The following is a 6,541-nucleotide window of genomic DNA, read 5'->3' as shown; positions in this document are numbered from 1 at the left end:
ATGATCACTCGCATCGTCGATCAAAACGGAAATTTAATCGACTTTCGAGGGGAAGAAATCACAATGCGATATCACATTCTAGAAGTGAAATAAATATTTTTTCCGACATTTAAAAAATGAGCAAAAATATCAGTGTGAAACTAAATGTGTCTCAGAGGCAGATCGAAAAAATAAAAAAATCCATGATGGAAGGCAAACCTGTGAGCATCAGAATTTCAAAAGACGTTTTTAACGGAAACGACGTTTTGCTTGTGACGGAAAGTCAACATCGAAAAATTGTGGACGCTCTCCAACGAGGAGTTGGAGTAACCATTAAAATGAGCAAAACTCAAGTGGAGCAAAATTCCAGAATAAAAGGAGGATTTATTAGAGCTCTTTTGCCTTTATTGGGAATGCTTGCAGCTCGAGCCGCTCCCATTGCTGCCACTGGTTGATTGGGTGGAGTTGCTTCTTCGCTCGGGTCCACTATGGTCGATAAAATTTCAGGAAGAGGCGTCGTCTGCGTTTAAAAAAATGGACACGGAATGAAAATGGGGACCCACAGAGGCAACGGACTGTTATTAACACCGTGGGTCAAAAGAAGCTCAGTCAGAGATGGATTTTATTTGAAAAGCGGAAAAGGATACGAATCTATCGGCGCCGGATTGCTTCTCGGACCAAACTCTCCATTCTCAAACGTCCCTTTTTTTAAATTTAATTTTGTGAAAAAAAAATTTTTTGGCATATTAAAATGAATGAAACTCGCAAAATGAGAATCTTACGAAATGACGACGGAAAACTTCGAAGTTTTAAAATACTGGATTCCATTCCTTTCTTAAAAATTAATGGAGTCCACTGGCGCGAAATTGATTTTTACAAATCCATCATCGAAACAAAAAAACAACAAGACCAAACAAAAAAAGAAAAAGAAAGTTTTCGCATTGGAAAATTTAAACATCTTTTCAATAATTGAAATTTTTTTTTAGCAAAAGAAAAAATTTCAAATTTTTTTTTTGCAATTTTTTTTTTTGCAATTTTTTTTTTAAATTTTTTTTGCCAAAAATTTTTTTTGAAAATTTTTTTTTTTTTTTAAATATGAGCATTTCAGCAGATAATACGACTTTGAAAGTTCTAAAGATCAATTCATAACATGCCTTTTTCGTTCTAGTTTTGATACTAATTAACTGATTCTAATCTGTGTCATATGAAAACAAGTAAATAATAGTTATTAGTAAATGAAAAAAAAAAAATACCAAACGGTTGAATTTCGTCACAAGAATTTAAGTAACTGAACAATAAAAAAAAAAAAGAAAGAAAATGAAGGAAAAGCTTTATGACGTTTATAATGATAATAAAATTTCAAATAAAAAAAGAAAATGAAAACCCTCAAGGATTTCTATGAAACTTTTAACAATAAACTTTTAATTTGATATTATTTACGGATATGCAAAATAATTCATTAAAAAGTTTCATTCCGCATATTAATAGATTAATAAGATTATACTTATTCTTTAATTGTTAGAATCAATATTACGAACATTATAAGTTTTAATAATTTTATTATTAATTTTAATAATCATTATGGATATATTGTATTTCAAATTTATGAATAAGTAAGAAGACGCTCATAAAAGTTTAATTATTTTTAAAACAATATTAAGAATTCGATAAAAAGTTGGAAATTATAAAGAAAAACCATGGAAAATATAATTAAAATATTTTCGAGATAGAATTTTAAGGGGAGTTTTTAACAAAGTTTGTGTTGTTTTTTTATCGAATTCAAACGTGAAAAACTCAACACTTTTTCAAAAAATATTTTTGTTAGTTAAAGAAAGTATTAACGGTGGTAAATAAAAACTCATACAAATATTGATAGGAAAATGTAATATCATACTTCCCTTTCACAATGCATAGTTGTAAATTGTTGCAAAAAAACACCATTCCAGACAATAAATGTTTTTGGTGAAAGTTTCTTCCAGATCTGTACTGTACTAACATAACTTATTTAGTTTAACTCTTGCTAATAATTCTAATTCTTAATCAGTGTTTTGTTGTTCTTAGTATTGTTATTTTTTTAACGGTCTTCTTATAATTATCTTTTTTAACCGTGCTTACGGTGCTTAACACTGAGCTAAAAAAAAGAGCAGAGATACAGGGGTTGGACAAAATAATAGGAACACCAGCTTAAAAAAGAAAAGTTTTCAAAATCAAGAATACTTTGTGGTTTATTAGTTAATTATTCATGTACTTTATCATGTCGTTCTAAAATCTTTGTTTATTTTCAGATATAAGAAAAAAAAATTAGGATTGTTGACAGATTTCAAATGAGAACAAGTTGTTGGTATTTGTATTGTAGTCGCTAGTGTTAAGAATAATGTCTGCATTTAAACTGGAGGGAAAAACTTCTTCTTTTAGGCAAAACAAGAAATTTATGATAGCTAGTAATCAATTAATATTCAAATACAAACATGATTTCAGTTAGAAAAGAACATTGAAAGAATTTCGATTTGTTGAAGCGTTTCTTAGAGTACTCTTATCAAATTGTCTTATTAAATTGTCAAATTAAATTGTCAGAAAATATGGATAAATCTTTTCATTTGAACGAATGTAATTAAAAAAAAGGTGCAGTGGTGTGCAAAGTAATGAATAATGGTTTTAATATAATGAGGTTCTCAGCTGAAATATATTTACTTAAAACATATAGCATGACTTTAAAAGCAGTAGATCATGCTTAAATATTTTATAATGACGTTCCTAAATTTGCTATTTCCTGAACTCAAAATTGTGATTTCATGTTATAAGTATAAGAATAAAACCTTTTATTACATTTTATTATATTAAATTCTTTTGATACTTTGAAATAAGCACTTCCATTTTTAAAATGATCAACAAAACTCCAATATATATTTACTTATTTAATATGCTTTTAATTTTTTGTTAATTTATACTTATTACATATGATTTAGAAGCTTTTTTCTTAATATTTAGTTGGTATAGTATTTTATTTTTCGTACTGTATATGCTCACAAAAAATATATTTTTTTAACCAATGTTACCTATTTGAATTTTATAACATGCTTGATATATTTTTAAAGTTTTTTATATTTTGAAACGACTCCATTTATACTTTATCATAAAAGTGCTAAAACAAGTATTCTTCTCGCTCTGGCCATCATGGTAGTTAGTTTAGATGTATTACTTTGTAGATGTTAAATAAATTCATTAAGTAAAAAAGTCGGCTTGTTTTTCTGAAACCGATATTTTTGAAAAGTTGCTATAAATAATAAATAATTAGCATTTATAAAAAATTGAATGCTTAAGCATTTTACAACCAAGCATTTAAATGTTTTTCAAAAATTTGAAAATTGAGTTTCAATATCAAGATATAAAAGCAATAAAAATAATATTTCTACAATAAAAAAAAAGGAAAATATAAAGCTACAACGAAAAAGGGTAAGCTGAACGTAAATAAAGAATTATCTTAGAAAAATATCAAATAAATTATTGTCAAGGGCAGCCAAACGAATTGGGATGATGGGAAGGGAGTAGCCCAATTTTACCTCATTTTCATTCATACAAATGTTAACTTTATGTCCAGAAGGTAATTCTAAAAAACAGGACCTCTATACTGAATTGTTAATAAACACAGCTTCATATTTTGTTATCGGTGTTTGGAAGGATAATTTTACAGTGTCGGATAGATATAAAAATTTTAAAATAAAGTATAAAATCCAAATTCAAAACTTCAACTTCTTTTGGTTTTATTTTTTTTTTTTAATTTTACATTATTTAAGTTTGACATTTTATTCAAGAAATCTTATGTGATTCAGGCATTAACATTAAACATCTCATCGGTTCTTTAAATGATATTGATGTACATAAAACATTCTTTAACTTTTTAAAAAATTTGAGTAAGACTTTATTTTTGTCAATGTAATATTTAAGTTTAACAAAATTAATGTTTAACTTTGTCACAACATTTTAAATTTGTCACAACATTTACTAATGTAGTGTTATCCTCGTCGAAATTTCTTCTCCTAAGACACTTTAGATAAGATCTTATTTGATGAGACAATCCTATAAACAATTTTTACTGCTCTTCAAAGGGCAGTTCTCTCTTTCATAAAGTTTCTCTCATTAAAAGAAACTATGCTTTTAGAAATCTTTTGATAGAGATTTTCTGTTTTTGTGCCCCTGTAATTATTTTTGTAAAATATTTATAATTTTTGTTTCAAAGCAACCCTAATTAGTAAGGATTGATTTTCCTCGGACTTTTTCTTTTTTAGTTATATTTTAGTTTACATTTATGTAATTTTAATTACATATATGTAATTACCAAATAATTGCTTTTTTACTAGTAATGATCTATATTTGCATCAGATGCGAAAAATTAAGTTTTTAACGAAAATTTATTGCAAGTTTATTTAGTGCAAGTTTGTCTCAAGGCAGCCTACTTTTTTATTTGATGCGAAAAAATATTTCTTCCCTTTTTTTTTTTTGTTAAAGCGCAATTAATTCAGTGAGTTGCATGTTTTCATTCAAAAATAGTTAATGAGAGTAAAAGAGAGGAAAAAGAGAGGAAAAAAAAGAAAGAAGGAAAATCTTGAGTTAAATTAAGAAATAGCTAGGATTTGTAATAACGAAATGATGAAGACTAATTTTTAGCTCATTCTTGCATACAAATAATCACAAGACATTTTTTTAGAGCTGACGTTTATCTGACTTTGTACTTCAGATGCTAGAATACTTCAGATGCTAGAATCTGAGGTATTCTCATTGCTGTGAGTGGAGCTAAATATGATTAGTACTCATCCCAACCACATCGTGAGAAGCTCCCACAATCTCATAAATAATTTACGGTTTAAATAAAAAATTTATGCTCCAATAATTAAGTTTCATTTTTCATTATTTAATTCAAATGTGAGTAAATGTTACCCCGCAATAATAACCTGTAAAAGGTATGGTTCAAAAACTAAATAAGAAGATATAGAGATTATAAATATCGACAACCGTCTAACAATTGACTTACAGCCTGAAACTGAAATCGATACTTTTACTTCGACGTTTTGACTTTGCGAAGCAAGATATATTTATAGTGAATAACACATGCAAACTCAATAATTAAAATGCTTGAAAAACAACGAAAGCTCATTCTATAAAAGCAGAAACATTTTAAATAAGTATGAAAAGGCGCTTCCCAATTACCGACTAAAAATGTTTAAAAAACTTAAGCTTGAAAGCGCTATCTTTACGATGGAGATGCATTTATTATTTGCTAAAATACTTCCAAATATTAAAAAAAATATATATTTATGATAACTAAGAGTTTCCAACTAATTAATTGGTATATAAAAAAAGAACGTTACACCCACAAAATTTTCTTTTAATAAAACTTTTCAATCGTCAACTTGTCTATCGACATCTTGTCAATCATCACTTTTGAAAATGTTTAGTCACCTTTAATATTTTAAAATACTTTAAGACTTATGCAAGAAATTTAGTTTTATTTTAATATCTTTCTAGATGGTAAATTAAAATAACAGCTTTAAAATTGGAATGCAAAAACGTAAAAAGGGAAATATGTCAATAAATGTCATTCGTGAACAATTTTACACTTTGAGGAACAACATACATTACAATAACATTCTTTATGTCACATATTTGCCTTTCATTAAGAAAAACATTTAATACCCATAATCCTAAACTATTCTCACTTAACTATTTGATATTAAAATTTTCCTCCTAAAAACCACCTAAGCTAATGCTCTGAAATTTATAGCTCCGCAAAAGAAGTAAGTTCAACAGAAATGACGTCTTGCATTTGATGACTGACTAAACACCTTCTTTTCTTTTGAGTACTTACATCAATTCGTTTGTATTATTTGTGTTGATTCCAATCGAATGATCACTGAGAGCACTAATCAAATAAATAACAAAACGTATAGTTTCGTAAATAACAAAAAAAAAAAGATGTAAATGTTTATGTAAAGAATTTACGACGAATTCTCCAATTCGCGAGTCATTAAATTTGCCTGTTCCTCGATGGATTCATATTACTACCGTTTACCAAACAGTCGTTGTCGTGCTGCAAAGAAAAGACACCATAACTTTACTGCAGTTTGGTATACTTTGTGTTCCACTGTTTTTCCCTCATTTAATTTTTTTCGTTTCAGTTTGATTGCCGCTTTTTACAGTTATACTATAACGCATCAAATTGATTCAATAGAAAGATATCAGTTAGATCCGATGTTAGTGTAGAGGCTGCACCAAATATCTAAGAATTTTATCAGAGAAATAAGATTTAAAAAAAGGAATATTTAGGAAGTACATTCCTAATCAAAATCAGTGTGACTATTATGTGCGCTAGAACTTTATGCTTATTTTAAACAAAGCTTGTGCTCGTGTTTGGTGAACTCGAACAAAATGTACCGGGATTACAGGGAAGTTACTTCTCTTTAGCTCTTATTTAACTCGCCTTACTGTAATGATTTTTTAAACTAAACACCTATAGGCCTGCAAGTTAATTGCTTTGAGAGTATTTATATATGTTTACTTCTCCCCC

This window comes from Hydra viridissima, unplaced genomic scaffold (assembly GCF_058129835.1).
Source record: "Hydra viridissima isolate aposymbiotic clone 2 unplaced genomic scaffold, HvirCarnegie_v1 scaffold_3, whole genome shotgun sequence".
Classification (NCBI taxonomy): domain Eukaryota; kingdom Metazoa; phylum Cnidaria; class Hydrozoa; order Anthoathecata; family Hydridae; genus Hydra; species Hydra viridissima.
This window is presented reverse-complemented; position numbering follows the sequence as displayed.